This window comes from Desmodus rotundus, chromosome 5, assembly GCF_022682495.2.
Source record: "Desmodus rotundus isolate HL8 chromosome 5, HLdesRot8A.1, whole genome shotgun sequence".
Lineage (NCBI taxonomy): Eukaryota > Metazoa > Chordata > Mammalia > Chiroptera > Phyllostomidae > Desmodus > Desmodus rotundus.
This window is the reverse complement of record NC_071391.1, coordinates 166,331,832-166,350,768: the sequence shown is the minus strand read 5'-3', so window position 1 is coordinate 166,350,768 and position 18,937 is coordinate 166,331,832. Positions and strand designations below refer to the sequence as shown.

General features: G+C 60.1%; 1 protein-coding gene and 1 long non-coding RNA gene across 4 annotated transcripts in view; one reads left to right on the top strand and one right to left on the bottom strand.

Annotated features, from left to right (window-relative positions):
- The first annotated feature begins 1,129 nt into the window (after positions 1-1,129).
- Positions 1,130-18,937, top strand: part of RPS7 (ribosomal protein S7) — a 175,095-nt gene continuing 157,287 nt past the window's right edge. The window contains exon 1 of the mRNA XM_053925130.1: positions 1,130-1,135. The gene's annotated coding sequence lies outside the window, so the exon portion shown is untranslated. The remainder of the gene's footprint in view (positions 1,136-18,937) is intronic.
- Positions 4,821-12,051, bottom strand: LOC123478989 (uncharacterized). Of its 3 annotated transcripts, none has more exons than XR_006654425.3 (7): positions 11,607-12,051; positions 10,403-10,604; positions 9,928-10,099; positions 9,587-9,804; positions 9,070-9,191; positions 6,179-8,573; positions 4,821-5,861 (listed from the first exon to the last, which is right to left on the bottom strand). It is a non-coding gene; the product is annotated as an uncharacterized lncRNA (long non-coding RNA). The 3 variants fall into 3 exon arrangements; XR_006654426.3 differs by having other exon boundaries at positions 9,611-9,804; XR_006654427.3 differs by lacking the exon at positions 9,928-10,099.

Genomic DNA, 18,937 nt, shown 5'->3' with positions numbered 1-18,937 from the left:
AGGTGAGCAGAGCCTTGCCCTCCGCCATCTTGACCAGAAGCCCATTTCCACTACAAGTGGGACCGGAAGTGAGATCTACCACGGGAGCCCCTTGCATCCTCGAGGGGATGGCCTCCCCTGCTCAGCAGGTCGTAACTGTAGCCATGGTGACGGGTGTGGGCTGCCGTGAGGAGGAGCCCACCAGTGGGATCGGTCCTTTCACAGTTATCCTTCTTCCCTGTAAAGGGGAGGAAAGGGAATTCCTTCCACATAGCAGAGGCCCCCCCGTCTGCCCCCTCACCTCAGCCTGAGCCCAGATCAAGGGCTCTGAGAGGTCTTGGAGAGCCCTCCGGTGGACCAGGTGCCTGGTCCCCAGGTGTCAGCAGCAGCCAGGAGCAGCTGCCGTCCAGGCAGGCACGCCAGCGCTGCCAGGGTGTGCCCTTGCAGGTGGTTTTCGACCCCACCTGCATGCTTCCGCTGCCCTGCTGACGGCCTGCAGGGCCTTGGAAACGCCAACAAGCCCCGAGAAAGAGACCCAGCCGAGGAGCCAGCCGAAGCTGGCATCACCCACACACACTCGGCAAACACCGAGGGCTCTGGACCCAGCAGTCCGGGTCGGCCCCTCACACTCCCCACAGGGCGCACTCCCCGCTCACCCGCCACCGTGCTCCGCAGCGGCCCTGCGCCTGAGCCCTGGTTTCAGGGGACCGCGCCGGACCATGCCGCCCGTCTTCACCCGGCCCTCTGCTCTGGGTCCCTCAGGGCTGACATCGAGATGGCCACTGGCCATGTCCTTGTCTGCAGGCTCGGCCGGGGACAGTCCCGCTTCCAAGCTCCCTTGGGCTGCCACAGAAGTCATTGCCTGTGGCTGCGGGACGAGCCCCGCTCCCTCGGCTGTGAACAGGGGGCCACTCTGAGCACCGAGAGGCGCTCCTGCTCAGGCAGGTCACACGCGGCCAGGTCTGCAAGGCCCGCAGGGGAATCTGTGAATGTGGACTCGTGAAGACCATAATGGTGTCACCTCATCACGGAGTGACTGCCCACCGCCTTTTCCCAGGTCCTAGTCCAGTCAGGAAGTGCCTGTCCCTGCACCTTCTCAGGGGAGGGCCTCCCACGCTGACGGATCTCGGACGCTGGTCCGCCCCAGGCGCTCACCAGTTTGCCTCAGAGAAGGTCTTCCCAGGGGGCAGCTTACTCCCGGGAGCGAGACGGTCCTCACCTCTGCAGGAAAACGTTTGTATTTCCCAGGCCCCTCTCCCGAGCCCTCGTTTGGAGGAGCCAGGTTTTACCGCCTAAGCCAGGCCTCCATCCGCGCACGAAGGTCACTGTCCTTGCGGACCTGCTCTCCTGGCGTCAGAGGGGGATCTGAGAGCATTTCGTCAGGAGACAGCCCTCGCCTTCGCGGGGACTCGGGTCCTTTGCTAAAACTCTCCTCGCTCTGGAGGCTGACGTCGGGAAGCCGCCCCTAGTCTGAAGGGGGGAGCAGGAGGGATGTCTGGGAATGGGGCCGCTTTTTGTCAAGTAGGATTTCTGTTACTATCGATGTTTCCAAAGTTAAAAAATCATCCGAAAGCAACTGAAGAATAAGCAGTGTGTTTCAAAGAGGAATCCGAGAGCGTGTAACTTCACCTGCCTGTCGATGAGTGGTTATGGATTTGCTTCGGGGTCCTAACTGGACAGAGTCCCGAGTACACACCCTCCGCTCGGGCACAGCGGGGGGCAGGGGGTTGATGAAGACCCATTCCTTTTTAAAAAAAGAGCTGTTCACGTATTCGGAAAAGCAGCTTCTCAAACCTGGTTACTCACGCTTGGCGTGGGTAGGGCCAGCCCTGTCCTAACTCAGATCGCTTCGTGTCTAATCGGCTCCTTCCAGAGCGGGAGCAAATAAAAGTGTGTTTCATCTCCCAAAACCTTAGGCGCCAGCGTGGCTCCCAGAGAACCGAGTCTGGACCCAGCCGCCGCCCTCCCGGCCCAGCCTGTAGGTGGCGACGTTTCCCCTCCAGCCCTGGACGCGGCCCCCTCCTCCTCCTGCAGGGAAGCTGGCTTTGCTCTCAATTCCTTGCGTTTTTGCATCCGCTCGAATTAACCAGTCGGATGCTGACAGGCCACAGATCGATAGCCAACCGAAATCTTTGAAATATTCATGGGTTATTCCGCCCCCGGGACGCACATTCGGAGACGGCCGAGACGGCCTGCCGGCGGGTTTGAAGATGAGTTCGCTGGGCGCTGCGTTCTGCCGCTCACTCGCACCCCCTGACGTCCTCGCCTGTCGGCGGGGCTCACCAACTCCCGCTCGGAAGACAGTGGGGCTGGGCCCTGGGGAATCTCAGCTCACTCAGTTTACAGAGCAGGGCGACGAGGAAAGGGGTCGTGGGTCAGGCCCGAGGCAGCTCTAGCCAAGTGCTCCAGGGTGAACGAGCCACAAGCGTGCCAACAAACCACTTCTCCGACGGTGGGTGTGAGCGCTGCTGCCCCTCCTAAAAGTCGCAGCAGCTGCCCAGGAGCCAAGTGCGAGTCGGACGGCCTTGGCGCAGACACGAGGGCCAGCGAGTCCTCGTCCCCACGTTCTGTCGCGGCCCGAAGGCCCTTGTCCGTGCCAGGGGCCTGCGCTGCCTGAGTCATCGTGGAGCAGGGATCCAGTCATGTGGGGGCCACGCGGGGGGTGCAGGGCTGTGTCCACCTGCTCTGAAATGCCCGTGGAACTTGGAGCTGTGTCCTGCTGTGTCCCTGATGTTTTGGGGGTGCATTTTTTAACTTAAATCACTACTTCCATCTTCGTTTTTGGAAGAGCTGCTTTCCTAAGCCACCTCTACCACCCTGGGTTTTTATTTAGATTTTGGGGCTGCCTGCGCCAGGCTCCCCCTGCACCTCACATGGATCTCTCAGCGGCTGGTCACCTGCATCCCTCAGTCGGACACGGAATTAATGCACCTTCTAGTGTGTGTGCTTAAGGCCGCGGATGTCCCTTAGCTATTCTCACGGCATCATGCATTCATCGTCACTCAGCACAAAATACTTCCCACTTCACATTCATTTTTAAAACATTATTTGGAATATTTCTACAATAAAAATTCTATCAATAAACTCTATTCCATGGGAAAACAATGACTAAGAAATAAAAATGTAAAAAAAAAAAAAAACACCTGAACGTGCACCACTGTGAAATGACGGTCTCCTGCTGTTGGTAATTACTCCCCACGGGTGTCCTCCCCGTGTCCCTCTGCACACACATGAGCACATGTGCACATGTGTGCACACACATGGGCACGTGTGTGCGTGCAAGCACATGTGCGCACAGATGGCTGCACTTGTGCGTGTGCAAGCATGCACAGACACACATGTGTACACACACGGACACATGCACACACGTGTGGTTTGTGAGCAGATGCAAGCCATTTCCAAATGCATGATTGGGCGGGGGCGGGTGGTTTTCGTTTTCTGTCTGTGATTGTATTGCACTGTTATTAGCAAAGGTGGTCTTCTCTGTGTAAATTCCTTGACTGTGCTGGGCTTTGTGGCCCAGTTGTGAAGGATTTCTTAAAATCCTCTACTTATCAGCAGACGTGCTGCCTGCACGTGCGTGTGTACACGGGAATCAGCCCCCGGAATGGGCCCTGGCGCCGCCCTGGCGGCTTCGGCGAGCAGTCTCTGGGAGGCCCCGGGGGTGGCTCCCATGGTGACTGTGGGTCTGGACTTCCCAGGAGCGATTCCGTGGAGCTTCGTCGTGTCCTTTGTCGACTACAAAGTTAGGGGCACACAGACTTGCCCGAAGCCACTGAGAGCCTGTCCTTTTTATTGCTTTATCCATACTCATCCAAAAATATGCATTTCCTTCCTCATAAAATAGCTATATTAATTTTGTTTGTTAATATTTTGTTGGCATATATTTTTCCATAATTTCAACCTCATACCATATTTAGTCATTGTGTTTAAGTATGTCCCATATATTACACTTAGCAGCTGTTTTCAACATTAATTCTGTCTTTTGGACGAGATATAAGTGGATTTTAGGGGTTTTGCCACTGTGATTACTGATACATTCCACCACCTTATTTTGTATTTCCAACTTCCTGTTTAAACATTTTCATTTGATCTCTTATTTTCCTCCTCTGTTAGGTGGATTTTGCATCCCTATGTTTGGAAGTCTCAAATTCCGTTGTGTTACGACCGTGATTACTGTCATATTTTCCAGCTCGCGTACCTGTAGCGTCCTTTTCACAAATACAGAGCGGGCCGGTTTCCACGCGGTCCTCCCAACACGGGCTGACTCGCGAACCCAGGGTTCCCCGAGACTCTCCCAGCCCCAACCCCACACTCACGGGCCAGCACTTCCCACACGCCCGGCTGTGAAACCCCAAAAGTGTCCCCCGCACCTCAGGCCTGCGAGACGGCCGACCTGGGCTTTAATCTCTGTCGCCTCCTTCTCCCCCTGCGGCTGCTGTCCTTCCTGCCGCAGCACCCCCTTTCCTGGGCGAGCGAGGACCTTTGGCGTGTGGAGAAACGCCTTGCCCTGTGGGGGCCGGTCGCCATGGACAGCGTTTGACGGGGACGGTCACCTGTCTCCACCCTCCGAAGACGCTGTCACACTGTCTGCCACCATCTGTGGCTGATAATGAGGACGTCGCTTTAGTTTTTGTTGTTTCTCCTTTGTAGCCTCTCTCTCTCTCCCCTCCTCTCTCTCTCTCCCCTCCTCTCTCTCTCTCCCCTCCTCTCTCTCTCTCCTCCTCTCTCTCTCCTCCTCTCTCTCTCCTCCTCTCTCTCTCTCTCTCTCCTCCTCTCTCTCTCTCCCCTCCTCTCTCTCTCTCTCTCTCTCAGATTTTGAGCATGGCTTTGTCCTAATGTTCTAACAGCGTTCCCAGGTGCACTCGTCTTTATTTATGTGACCGAGGACTCAGGACACGTGAAGACACGTGAAACTTGTCCACCCATGTCCATGACCATCCTGTGACCCATTAGTGTTCGCATGAGTCTGCTGGGTCTGTGACTTGCCTGCCCCCCCCCCCCACGGTGGACTCTCCTCCAGCTGGGGTGGAGCAGAGCCCCGATGTTTCGGGGAGTCACCTTTTTCCTTGCACGGCCTCAGACTAGGGGTGAGCAGGTACAATGGGGTGGGGAGCCCTTGTCGGGCCCCCGGGGTCCGAGTTCTGTGCCTTTCCCGGATGGGCCACCCATTTTCAAATGCGTAGTGATGTGAAGAGTCAATGGCTGCCAGTGAATACTTTTGCCATTTTTGCTTTTTACTTTTAATCTCATTTGGCATCGGGACAGGAATTCCACTCTTTCGTTCCCTCCATCATCTTCAACCTGAGTCTCCCTGGGTTACTTTCATCCTTCAACGAAAAGTGTAATTTTCTTCCCCAGCTCCTCGAGCAAGACCCTCGTGGGGAGAGACGCCCCACCCCACTACCTTTGAGCATCTGGTAGCCAACCTGCTACAGGACCCTAAGGGGACCAGACACTTGGAGAGCGTCATTACCCAGCTGGACGGCATTCTCGGGGCGGAGTGCCTGGGTTCCCGAACGGCTGGCAGTGGGGGAATTGAGGACTGAGGCAGTCCAGGCCCACCTGCACTTGACCTTGTAGAGAAAAGCAGGGCTCAGAGAGGACGGCTGGTCCACCGAGGCCTCTCTGTGGGGAGTGCGAGCTGCAGGTCAGTTTCCCTATCACGTGAGTCCCCTCCTGGAGGTCGCGGGAGAAGCCGGTGTGGTTTATGCCACTTCGTAAGCAGCCCAGCAGTGAATCCGGCTCCATGTCGAGCCGCGCCAGGTCGCGGGGGTTGCAGTGTGTTGTCTGCGCAGCGTGAAATCGGAGGACGGCCTGTCACAGGTGTGACGGTCTTGACAGAGTGGAAGGTGGGCCACGTGGCGGCCCAGAGCCGTGCACTGATGGGGAGAGTTCCTGGTCACTTTGATGCCTGGTGAAGGCAGCGCACCCACACACACACACATGCCACAGCACATGCACACCCAACAACATGTGTGCACACACCACGGCACATACACTCAATCACACACATGTGCACACTCAAAAGTGCCAAAGCACGCTCACACGCCGACACACATGACACCCACGCGTGCACAGTGACATGTATCACACGTGAACACGCATGATGACATACATGTGCTCACACGCAGTGTCACACACAGCGCACATGCACACAGTGGCACACACACCCACACCGATGTGCAGACACACTCACAGGCACCGCACTCCCGAGCATGGAGCCCAGGACTCAGACAGCTGCTGTCAGAACCCACAGGGAGGCGGCGCACAGCACACGTCCGGAAGCAGGCGGTCTCCTCCACACGCTAGGTGCAGGCGTTTCCTGGTCAAGGCCTCTCATTCAGTGCCTGCCACTCGAGGACCGTGTGTGGCTCCGCACGGCCACCACGGAGCCGCCCCGCGCTTGCTTTGTCATGCAGTGTCAGTGGGAGCCGTGCGGTCCCGGAGCCAGAGGTCTGAGGTTTGCACCCTCCCTCAGGCCACAGTTTCTTTGCCTGGAAGCGGAGTCTTTGGCCAGGAGACTTCTCTGTCCCCAGACCCCCGGCGCCAACCCGCTGACCACCTGCGGACTCACCCTGTGGGCACAGTGATGCGTGACCTCGAAGGCCCTGGTCCAAGCCTGAGGTGGAAGTGCCTCCTAACGGGAAACCGCATCCCCACCGATAACGGGGGTCTCAGGTTTCTCTAGTGACGAGGAGAATGGCAGCCAGGCCACCTCCTCCCGTGGGCGCTGATGGAGCACACACCGTCACGGCAACACGTCCCCTGTCACTTGTTCAGCAAGTCCCCACTGATAAGAACAGAGATGACCTGGACACGCCCTCCCCCTTAAACAGGTGTGCCCGTGGCGTGGGGGACCCGGACAGTCCTGCTCTGGAGGGACCGTCGGCAGCTCTCTGGTTGCCTCCCCCGCGTGAACCTGGACTCAGCGGTGGATGGAGCCAAGGGCAAAGTCCTCGTCCACTGGGACAGTGACTCACTGGGTGGCCTCACCAGGAAGGAACTCGCATCTAGAACTTGTGATGATGCCTTGATAGGCTGCAGCTTGAGAGGCCACGTGAGCAGGAGAGAGGGTGCCGGGTGCAGGAGGTCCCGGTGGGTGGCTGTGGCAGGTGCCAGAGCATGGGAGCCGAGGGGACGCGGCAGAGGGGGGGGGGCAGAGTCAAGTGAAAGCTGCTGGCACACACGCACAGTGACCTGCAGCTGTGGGGAGGCAGGCGGGGCGCTCCCTCCCCCGTCAGGGACGGGGAGCGGTGCTGGGGAGCCCATTGCCAGCTGACCTTGCCTTTCCTCACCTGCGGCCCGGCAGCAGCAGTCGTTGCGGAGAATGCAGTCGCAGAACGGGCACCGCTGCTGGGGCCACGGGGAGATGACCCTCGGAGGCAGTGGTGCCGGAGGGCCGGCAGCAGGCGTGGGGGAGGGGAGGGCAGCAACGCTGTGGTGGGGGAGACGTGGTGGAGCATTTTCAGGATCACGTACGCTGCCCCCCCGATCGCTGCGTCCGGGAGCCTCGCCCACTGCACATGCTCAGTGCGTGTCAACGTGAGGGACACGGCCATCGTCACTCACAACCTAACCCCGGCGTCTCAGCGCCACCATCCGAGAGCTGAGGGGCCAGAGCTCCGCAGGGTGCGGCAGGCACATGGCTGGCGAGTGGCAGGTGAGCGGCAGGTGTCCGCCATCGGCAAGGCTCCAGACTGGGACGTGCTTCACCGTGACACGGGCTGCCGGGCTTCTCGCAGCATGGGGCCGGACACTGGCGGGAGGCTTGTGTCTTTTTCAGAGAATGGCCACTCTGTGCCCCAGCCTTCCTGGACTCCTGACATGCGATCATCGTGGTGCGTGCCCTGGACTCCAAGTGTGCTGCGGCATTAAATGTTACTGTGAAATGCAATTAACTTTGTTTTGCAAACTTCCCAAAGCCCCTGGGATCAGTCAAGGCACAGCAGGTTCAGGAGTCACGTCCCAGGCCCCGAAGAATTCTCCCGCAAGGTGTGACAGGCATGAGAACGCCGCTAAGCCACCTGAGCGCCTGGACCTGGGAGAATCTCTCCGAGACACATTGCAGCAAAGCCCACCCGTGCCTGGCTCAGTCCCACAGGCTGAGCACCAGGCCAAGGCGCAGGCGGCTTGGAGGCCAGAGTCACCGCGGTGAGGACGGAGGCTGGAGGAACCAGATCAAGACAGGGACAGATGGGCAGGTGACGTGGGGCCAGAACACTCCATCCTCGGGGTGTCGAGCGGAAAGCTCCGCTCCTCTCCAGGGCCTCTCTCCTTGTCCCTGTGCCAAACTTCACTGAACAACACGTGAGGAGGGCAGCTGATCTCCAATCAATCAATAACTATTGCGCACCTTCGACCTCCAGACGCTGCCTGGGTGGTGGGGTGGGGGATTATTGGGGGCCAGGAGGGTATATAAGCCACAGCCCACGTCCTAAAGCAGCTGGCGTGGCCCACAGGTAAAATTCAAGGCCAGTGCACTCGGTCTGAGCCGGGAGGAAGCGCATGTCCAGGCCTGGACTCCCCGGGGCTCCGCCCACATCTTGAAGGTGGAGGGGCTGCAGCTCCTTCAACAGCAGGGGCAGCAGACCCTGCAAACCAAAGACAGCCTGGGGCAGCCGTGGGGACCCAGGGAGCGTCTCCGACAGCAAGCAAGCTGTTCGGTGTGCTGGAGCTGGAGAGAGGATGTCAGGGCTGCGCCCGCGCACACACACACACACTCACACACACTCACACACTCACTCACTGCAGGAGCCCCCCAGCACCAGCAAGCCTGGCCCCACAGTGCTCCTGGGGCCCCGTCAGGGTCTCCTTGGCTGAGGGGCTGAAAGGGAGACCTCAGGCGGCCCTTAGGGGGGTCTTGGGCAGGTGAGGGTGTCTCACAGCTGGGGCAGCCTCCTGTGCGGAAACCCACCCGGGCCCTGGGGACAACCCCCTTCTCTGGGAGCCCAGGGTTCGGCACTGACAGCGGACAGCGGGCACTGACAGGCACAGGGGGGCGGGGCTAGTTCATACTTTTGTTCTCAGACACCTGTGATTTTTGTGTTATGATTAACACCTTGGCCTGCACCTGGCTTTCCACCTCACCTGAGGGCCGATGCTTTCCGATCAGGGACAACGTGGCAGTGGGTGTCTCAGCATGCTGGGTGATTGTTGACCAAACAAATGGTAATTACTTGGGGTGCTCCCCTCAATCAGCTGCTGTGTGCCTGTGGTGGGAGGGAGTGGAAGAGAGGCAGGAGGTCGGGACAGGAAGAAAGTTCTTGAGGGGAGGGAGGCGGGAGCCGGGAACCAAGGCCCCAGGAAGAGCGTGGGGACCCAGTGTGGGCTGACAGCCCCTGCCAGCCTCACTCGCGTCTGAACCAAAGAACCCTGCTCTCCTTCCGGGGGAGATACTCGGCGGGGCTGGAGGACGCGGGAAGGCTTTGGAAGAACTCGAGGAGGGTTAGGTTGCGGGTTGTGCCTCAGGCGGAGTGGCCCCGTTAGCAGATGGGGGCCTATCCACAGGGGTCCCACGGGGCCTGACGCGCTAGGCCCCATCCCATCGCTAGGTGTTCCAGACAGAGCCGGCCTCAGGCACCCACGTGTGTGCGAAGGCACTCACTCGCGCCGGGGTTTTCCTAATCACCACGAACGCCCTTGTCGGCCTCACACTCTTGGACGTTCAGAACGTTCCTCGTGCGAAGGGCGTCTCCTCCTCCTGGCCGTGGGCCCCGCGCAGGAGACGCGGGAAGACACTGACCGGCATTCACAACAGATTTACAGGAAGGTAATTGCCTGCGGATTCGTCCTCACGGGTGAGTGTTCTTTCTTGGCGGTAGCCTGGGCTCAGAATAATTACAAAAGAAGGAAACATGTACTAGAATAGCATCATGTATTTCAAAAGAATTTTCCGGAAGCGTGATGAAGCTGTGGGACTGAAGAGGAAGCTCAAGCTGGACTCACAGCGAGACCGCAGACGCGCCCCAGCTGGGGCGGCGAGCCGCAGGGAAGGGCTCGCTCGTTAGCGGGGATGTTTACTTCTCGAATCATCCCAGATGCCTACGTCTCCACACTCCAGGCTTTTCTTCCCTGCCCTTGGCTGAGAACTAAAGCCCCAAGACAGCCACTGGAAAGACTAAAATAAAACAAAATTTACATAAGCAAACTGGGCTCTCACAGACCCCAAGCAGCTGCTGGTCTCCACGGGGCCATTGGAGCAGCCTGGCTCTGGCGGGGGTTGGGGGTTGGGGAGGGGGAAGATGGGGGAGCTCAGATGCCTGGCACGAAGGGCGGCCAGTGCACTAGGGCAGAGACGAGACGCCCTCCCCCAGCCCCACTCGCTGCTGCAGCCAGCACTCGCTCTGTTTCCGGGACAGTTTGGACAGTGCCCTCCCGCCGCTCCTGCTGCCAGGACCTTTCCCCACATGGGCACCCTCACCTGCCCTCAGGCGACGCTTCCAACCCAGGTGAGGGGTCCCCAGCTTGGGAAGTTGCTGTCATCTCTGGTCTGGTTGAATCGCGCGCCCCCAAAAGTCATGCGGGAGCCCTAACCGAGGCACCTGTACATGGGACTGTGTCTGGAAGAAAGTCTCTGCGGATGTGGTCAGGGAAAAGGAGGCCACGCTGGATTCTGGGGTGCCCTACACGGAGAGGGAGATGCAGATGCAGGCGCATCAGAGGCTGGGAGGGGTCCGGGAACAGTTGCCCCCCAAATCCTCCGGCAGCCCTGGAAGAGCCCACCTGCACACCTCGATCTCCGACTTCCGGCCTCCAGATTGTGAGGCAACCGCCTCTCTGGCCGGAGGTCCCCTGGCGTGTTCGCTGCTGTGGCTGCCGTCGGCAGGATCGGGTCAGGCACCGGTGACCTGCCGTCGGCCCGCCCCCTGCAGCCAGGGCAAAGGCCGCCGGGGCCTGGCACCGACTGTGACCCGTCAGGCTGAGCACTGAGATCCAACGTGTGAGCAGGACCCACCCCATGAGGCATGGACACCGAAGGTTTGGCTGCTGAGCCGGACGGCTGTCACCACGCCCTCCTGGGGGGACCTGAGCCGTCAGTGGGCATCCCTCTGTCACACATGGAAACCGTCCTCCTGTCCACAGTCTTCCTGGGAGCGGTCAAAGCCCCTGCTCCCTGACCAGCTTCTGCCTGGGAAGGAGTGCGGCGCCTCTGCCCCCACGAGGCCTGGTCCAAGGGCTGGGCCTGCCCCCTGCCTCCTCCACACACCCCGCGCCCTCCTTTCCCACCAGGCCCCACAGGTGTGCGGACCTCAGCACTCGGGACCACGGCCCATGCCGGGGCCTCCAAACACAGAGCCTCGTTGTCTCCCAGTCCGGAAGGGCCTGGGGGTGACAGCTGACCCCAGGGCCAGAGTGGTGCGAAGAATCTCCACTGGCCCAGCTCCAAATGTCCTGTGGTGGCCGTGCCCTCTTTGTCCAGCACACATGGCCAAAGCGACCGTCCTGAGGAACTGCCTGGTCCGGCCACTTCCTCCTGAAAGCTCCTCATTGGCTGCTCGCAGCCCAGGGGGGCTGCCAGCATGCCCACCCCCAGCCCCAGCGTCCCCTCACCCTGGCCCGCGCCCGCCTGACCAGCAAGCTCTTCTTGCCACTCAGGGCACCGGGGCTTCTCGCCGAGTCCTCACCTTGTGGGTCGTGGCTGCTGCAAACACCGACTCATGTTACCATGGGGGTCCCCCAGTCCCGAGTTCCGCAGTGTGGCTCCTTAACGCACCACCCCCCACCGGGCAGCAGCCTTCGGTCCGCAGGGTGTTGGAGCAGTCACCCCTCCGCCCCGAGGTCACAGGAAACAGGGCGACACGGAGGTGCTGGGGCTCTGGGGGCGGAGTGTCCGAGTGGGGGCAACCATGATTCCTGGTGTTTTGTGATGTAAAAACAAACGAACGATGAGGACATCGGAGGCAGACAGTCCGCAGAGCGGGCCTTGGCAGCGGGGCCCAGGAGTCTGGAGCAGGGAGGTCCCGCCAGGAGCAGGCAGCACCCTGGCCCCACCTCCAGGCCCGCCCACGCTGGGGCCAAGGCCAGCCCTGCCTGCTGTGCCAGGCTGGGGGTGCTGGTGCTCCTGAAGTGAACGCAGGTGCCTCATGGGGGCTCATCTTACTAACCCACACAGGGGTCCGATGAGGTCGGCACCCTCGTACTGACCCACGCATTACAGGGAGGGAAACTGAGGCTTGAAAATGTCAAGTAGCCACCGAAGGCCGCACAGCTGGCAATAGGCAGAAACATGAGTCCAGCCTGGCTCCTGTCCCCTCCAGAGCCTGCCCGGCAGCAGGGTGGCAGCCCAGAAGGGACTGCGTGGTGGCCCCTTCCTCACGCAGAGGCGCAAGTCACTCAAGCTCCCCTCGGACAGCTGGTCTCCCCAAAGTCAAGCACCACAAGGGGCGACCCTAAATCATCGGGTAAGCGCTTGTTCCTCCCGCAGAGGCCACAGCCAGGCAGACTGGAGTGCGGGGGCAGAGCAACTCGAAGCTGAGCGTGAACCTAAATCCCAGCAATCCCTCATTCGCCCCAGGCGGCCTGCTAATGCTCTGTCACCCTCCCGTGGGGATTTTCCGAGGTGGCCAGCCCGCTCCTGCCCCCGGAGAGGCAGACTGGCCAGTGAGCGCCCGACAGAGTGCTTCCTCCGAGCGGCTGCGAACAAAGAACCCTCGGATCTACGGAGAAGGGCTGCGTCTTCTTTGGACTAAGAAAGATTTGCGGAAAGAGGATTACATTTCCTAAGCCACACCAACAGGGGGATTTCTTTAAATGTGAGGAATTAGGCTGATTCTCACTTTAGCCAAAGACAGTGTGAAGTCTTGCAGCCGGAGACACCCAGTGGTGAGAACACGGGTAGGCCTCGCTGCTGAGTCGGCCCTGGAGAAGGACGGCGTCCACCCAGCCACCACCCTGCACTCCGCCCCAGGCCAGCACCCAGGCCAGTTGAGTCCTTCGTTAGAAAAGCACCCAGGAAGTGACTGGAGTGGCAGTGGTCCCAGCTGGCCCGAGGATGGTGCAGGGGGACAGGAGCTAATTTCCCCAAGGACCACCAGAGCCTCAGTCTCGGGCGCGCCCTGCTGGGGAGGTCTCAGGGCCCCGGAGGCTCCATGTTCTCTGCTCCGGGGTGACAGCCTGGCCCCCGCTGTCCTGTCCTTGCACCTGGGCCGCCGACCCCGCCGTGCGCAGAGGGAGAAGGACCCCTCGGCGCTGCCGTGGAGGTCCAGCACTCAGCACCCAGAGGACGACAGACTCTCTCCTTCACTGGCTTTTTTATGCATGTTGACTGCCGGGACACGGAACAGGAGTTAGGAAAGTGCGGGAAAGGTTTGGGGCTGTTTCAGCTTTATCGGGGTGTAAGTGGCAAATGCAACTGTGAGATATCAGAAGGGAGCAGGCGGGGTTCCCATGCACAGAGCACTGTGGGAGGGGAGCCCTCCCTCAAGCGCTTAGCCCCGCCCTCCTCTTACTCCCCAGCCCCTCCCTCCATTTCGGTGAGAACACTGCAGCTCCACTCTCCTGGCCAGCTCCAGCTGCACAGCCGTGGTGCCCTTGTCACAGGTGGCACATCCCGTCCTCAGACCCTACTCCTCCTCCCGCCGAGTCTACGCCCTTTCCCAGCGTCTCCCTCTTCCCTCCACTGTTCTGCTCGCTGTTTCCAGGAACTCAACTTTTCATCTAAGAAAGTGAGACCGCGCAGCCTTTGCCTGTCTGAGCCTGGCTTGTGTCCCTTGTCGCCACGGGCCGCAGAGGACAGCGTCTCCTTCCTGTTGAAGGCCGGACAGCGAGTGGCTCTTCAGGTCGAGCTTCGTTTCTTCCGGGCGCAGGAGTGGGGCTCCTGCATCACACGGCAGCTCCACCCTGAATGCTCCGCGGAACCTCCGTGCCATCTTCCGCGGGGCTGCCCCCATCTGCGCTCCCACTGCCAGCGCGTGAGGCTCCCCTTTCTCCCCGTCCTCGCCAGCCCCGGTCAGCTCTTGTCTTTTTGTGAACGGCCATTCTGACAGGTGTGAGGTGTCTTATCGTGGCTTCAACACGCTTCCCTGAACATGGGGGATGCTGAGCACCTTTGCAGGTGCCTGTCGGCATCCCGTGTGCCTTCTCTGGGAGCTGTCTGTTCGGGCCCTTTTCCTATTCTTTCATCCCACCCCACCTGGTCCCCATCCTGTGCAGGTCACAATTCTGGCCTCACTGGGAAATGCTGAATTTCAGTTCTTTTAACTAAAAAATCTCAGTCAAGTGGCTGGTCCAGAAGAAACTCCTGACTCCCCAGGAACCTGCAGGTCTCTGGTCTGGACCTCCCAGCCCACGCAGTGGGCCCCTTGGGTCCGGCTACCAAACACCTGCACAGAGAACCCAGCGGAGCTGAAGCCAAGTCAGGGCCCCTCCCGCCACGGGGTCAAGGTTACCTGCCCATCCCAAGCATCGTCTCCACTCACTGGGAGCGCTGCTGGGGACAGGCCACCCTCGGCCCGTGCCTACCACCTGTGAAACGCCCCAGCCAGCCAACCCTGGGCAGGTTCATCAGCGTAACCGAAAACGCTCTTGTGCCCACAGACCCACGCACCCCCACAGCAGGGCAGCAGAAAGCTGTGTGGACCTAGTTTTCCACGCAGGACAAAGGGAAGTAGCCGCTGAAGGACGACTATGCTCCTGCTCCCAGGAACCTCACCTTCGAAGCTTCCCAGGCAGTCCCCTTCCATCGGGACGCACCACCTGGGGTTTCTCCATTGGAGACTAAACAGCCTCTCCCCATGCAGCGACGGGCCCTCCTCCCCAGGCTCTGAGGATGCAGACCCAGTGAGACAAGCCTCCTGACCACAGGCTGTCACCCAGCAGCTAGAGACCCTCCCAGTGTAGCCCTGCCTGCCCAGAGAGGGGGGGTGGGGCCGGTGCTGGGGGGGCCACAACAGAGGGAGGAGGAGGAGGAGGAGGCAGGGGAGGGGAGAGAAGAAAGAGGCACAGGAGGGAAAGAGACATAGAGAGAGACTCAGAGAGACACACAGCTAGAGAGAGAGAGACACAGGAAACCAGAGCCAGGGAAAGGGGCCGGGTGAGAGGGCAGCTCTTCCTGGAAGAAGCAGGGTGGGAGAGGGTGTGGGGACCTGGGAGGGGACAGCCAGGGGCCAGCACCAACCCTCAGAGGCCCGGCTCCCAGGGGGCAGGGTCTGCCGCTCCAGACAACTGGGGACCTGGCACTTTCCTGGTCCCCTGCTGGGCCTCTGAGGCGTCCTAGCGGTCCCTGCAGGGCCTGGTGCGTCTTGGTTTACACCAGGCACACGCCTTCAGGGGACAGAGACGACCGTTAGCATGTCTTACACAACAGACACTCCAGGAGGCAGAAGACTAAAACGCCCCTGTGTGCCTGGAACATTTTACTTGTGACCTTGATGGGCCCTCCACCCCGTTGCCATAGCGATGTCAGGGCTGGCAGATCCGGAAATGGATGACAAAAGAATGCCGTGGAGCCTTCTTCTCAAGCCTCCTCCCCACCCCCCCACCCCCCCCACCCCCCACCCCCGCCTGCGACAGCCCCTCCCCCTTCGGGACCACCAGGCCCGGCTTCAAGCAAGCCCCACACCAGGTCCGCGTCATGTAGCTTGGAGCCGACAGGAGGGAGATCCATGCAACTGGCTCCAGGTGGGGGCCCTTGAACTTCAAAGCATCGCGGAGCTCATCCCCAAGGTGGCTTACAAACACCTGCCTCTTCCCTCAGCCTCCGGCAAGTGCAGCCTCTCATCTCGCAGCAAATGAGACAGGCAGAGGCAGCCGGGGCCCAGAACACAGCAGTCTCCACGGCCACCCACGCTTCGCTGCCAGCTGGCTCATGGCCGCTGTCCCCAGAGTCCCAGGCCTTCAGCTGGGGCTGTACCGTGGTCTCTCTGAAGCTCGTGAGCTCCCGATGAGCTGAGCAAACGTCTCTGACGAAAGAAAGAACAGACCACTGCCCCACGAGCGCCATTACTGGGTGAATACATTTCTTACACACAGGAGCTCTGCGGGGCAGCGGGGGAGAGGGTTAGACACCGTCTCCTGAGCCCGGGCCGGGCGGCTCCGCTGGTTGGGGCATCGTCCTCTGCACCAAGACGTCGCGGGTTTGATTCCCGGTCAGGACGCGTAAGGGAGGCAACCGATCGATGTTTGTCTCTCTCATCAGTGTTTCTCTCTCCCCCCTCACCCTCTCTCCCTTCCTCCCTTTCTAAAATCAATAGGAAACATTTCCTCAGGTGAGGGTTTAAAAAAATCATTGCAGTGGAAGATGCCTCGTGTGGACGGAGTGGGGACCATGGCCACGAGTTCACTCCTCGGAGTCGAGAGGAGGCCTGGGGAGCCGGGGCCTGTGGCTGGATGACTGAGCACCGGGAGGAGGGATAAGAACCTCAAAATTCTGCAGCATAAGAACCTTGGTTACAGCTGGTTTTGATGGCTAACCCCTGAGTGGGGCCGGTGCCCTGAGGTCCTTGCTCACCCACCACCTCCACGGCACTGTCCTAGCTTGGGGCGACGGGCGTCACCCAGGGGCCATGTCTCTGTGGCCCAGGAGCAGACGCCTCACTGGAGGCAGAGGGTCAGCAGGGAGGTGCATACTGTGAGCTGACCATGCCCAGCACTGCCAAGAAAATGCACCGAGGCAAAGGCAGGCAGGGGACAGAGACACAGGAGCCCCGTGCATGTGGCCCTGTCCCAGCAGCTGTGCGGACAGCTAAAGCTTCTCTGCAACCCCCGTGGAGGGTCATCGACAACGTCACCCCTGCTGAGTCGCCCCAGGGGCAGCAGGTACCAGCCCTGTGCACAGGAGGCGGGGTCAGGCCAACCCCCACGGGGTCCCTGTCCTCACCGGCCATCAGGGTCGGAACCCCTCTGCGCCTGGTGCTCCTGTCCTCACCGAGCACCTGACTGTTGTCTGGACGGAAACACAAGGAGGGCGGCAGGTTGAAGAGGTGGCACGAGGGAGAGAGACAAAGACCCTCTCCAGGGCGGGGGGACACGCTCAGTCCCCAGGGCCCCAGGCCCCACAGCCCCTCGGTGGCGCAGGCTCCGCCCTCCCTGTGTTTCGAGGCTTGCGTGGCGCTTACGTGTGTATCGGCGTGTGTATCGGCGTGTGTATTGGCGTGTGTATCGGCGTGTGTACCTGCTGCCGCAATAGCGTTGCGCAACAACGCCCACCTTGGCGGTCTCACCCATAACCACGAGCACCGCTGGCCGTCCATGCTGCGTGTGCGTGTGGTCTGATGACCTCAGCTGGGCCTGCCCGTGCCCCCGGGACCCCCGCCCAGGCCCGGCTCGTCTGGAACGGCCCCACCAGGCGGACTCAGCTCTCGCCCGCAACGCACCCCTCGGCAGGCCCCCCTGTGTGTTCACATGCTGGTGGCAGGGGCCAGAGGAGGCAGGGACACCCACTCTCTGTCCATTGCAAAGCAAGTCCCGTTGGGGGCCAAGCCAGCATTGGAGGAGGACGAGATGGCCAGAGACATGGCTGCAGGGTGGTCTGGGGAATGGGGACTGGTGGTGGGATGTTGACAGGAAGCAAAGGGAATAGCCACAACCATGACAGCCAGCGCCTCGAATTGGCGCAGAGAAGAACCTGTGTAGCACTCCTGCACGGGCTGTTGGTCATTTCCCGTGGGACACAGGGCCTGGGGGACCAGGCACCACCGGAGAAGGCAGGAGGGCCAGGGGGGGTAAAGGGTAAAGGAGGAAGTTTGAGGGACAGAAGGAGACAAACAGCAGGTGCTCCCAGGGGTCGGGGGCTTGTTGCTCGCCGTGGCACAGGGACTGGTGGCACCGGCCTGCCTGCCTTGCTGAGGTTGTTGACAAATGGGACGCCACTGTGTGCTCACCTGTGCGGTGCACTAGCACAGCTCACCTGCAGCACAGCTCACCTGGTAGAACGCACGCTCTGGAGTCAGGCTGTGGGGTTTGACTCCCAGCTCTGCCGTCCGCCCGGTGAGAGGCTCGGGCAGTGTACGCACACGTCCCGTACGGCACAGCCCTCATCTGCGAAGTGGGGAGAGGAGTCTGCCTGCCTCTGAGGCCACAGCAAAGCTGAAATGCTAATGAAGCACATTGGCCTCGGTGCCTGCCACAGGCTAAGTGGGGTAAGTGCTGGTTAGTTCACGGTGATGGTGATGACGATGGTGATGTGACAATGGTGACGGTGGTGGTGATGGTGGTGACGGTGGTGGTGACGGTGGTGGTGATGGTGGTGACGATGGCAATGACGATGATGATAACGATGATGATGTCAGGTGGTTTTTCCCACCCTAACTCCCTTGCCTCTTGCCTCACTTCTCTAAATTCTCTTTGTCTCTAGTTCTTCTAATGTTGGCGTGAGTTTTCTAAACAAGAGTCTACACGTACACCTTTCTCCTCTAAACAGGAGTGAAATACCACTAACTAATGAGCAGTGGATCCACAAGTGCTCATCTCCCCACCCAGCGAAAGAGAGATTAAAACCTAATACACAATATGAGCACAGAAGTTCGCCCCCCATTAAAGACGCGGGGCTGGCAAGATGAGAAATGACAGGCTTTCTGACTTCGAGCACGGTGAATTACTGTGCGTGATAAGCATGTACAGATTGCAAGTGTCTGAAATGGGAAATGTAAATCCTATTACCCATGAGCGCAAACAATAGGAGAACATTTATGAGCATTCTACACAGTTGCTTTCCTTGAACGCAACAGGCTGGGTGTTCCGACCTCGGCAAATGTGTCACACTCCAGAGAATTTCACGTTCCGATGGCCTTCTCTTGTTTATTTCTGCGGGGCGGCTCAGGGTGGCAGCCGGTGTTTTACTCCGTACCTTCCATGCACCGAGGCACACACCGGAAACCTGGCTTCGGAGAGCACAGCCACACACCGTCACTTCTGCCCCGGGCGGATGGCCCCAGTCTGTTAAAACCGTGGTTCTGGCCCTGTACCTCGTGGCTCTGCAGCAGCGTCTCAATGTTTCTCCATGGGGCCTGCCTGGCTC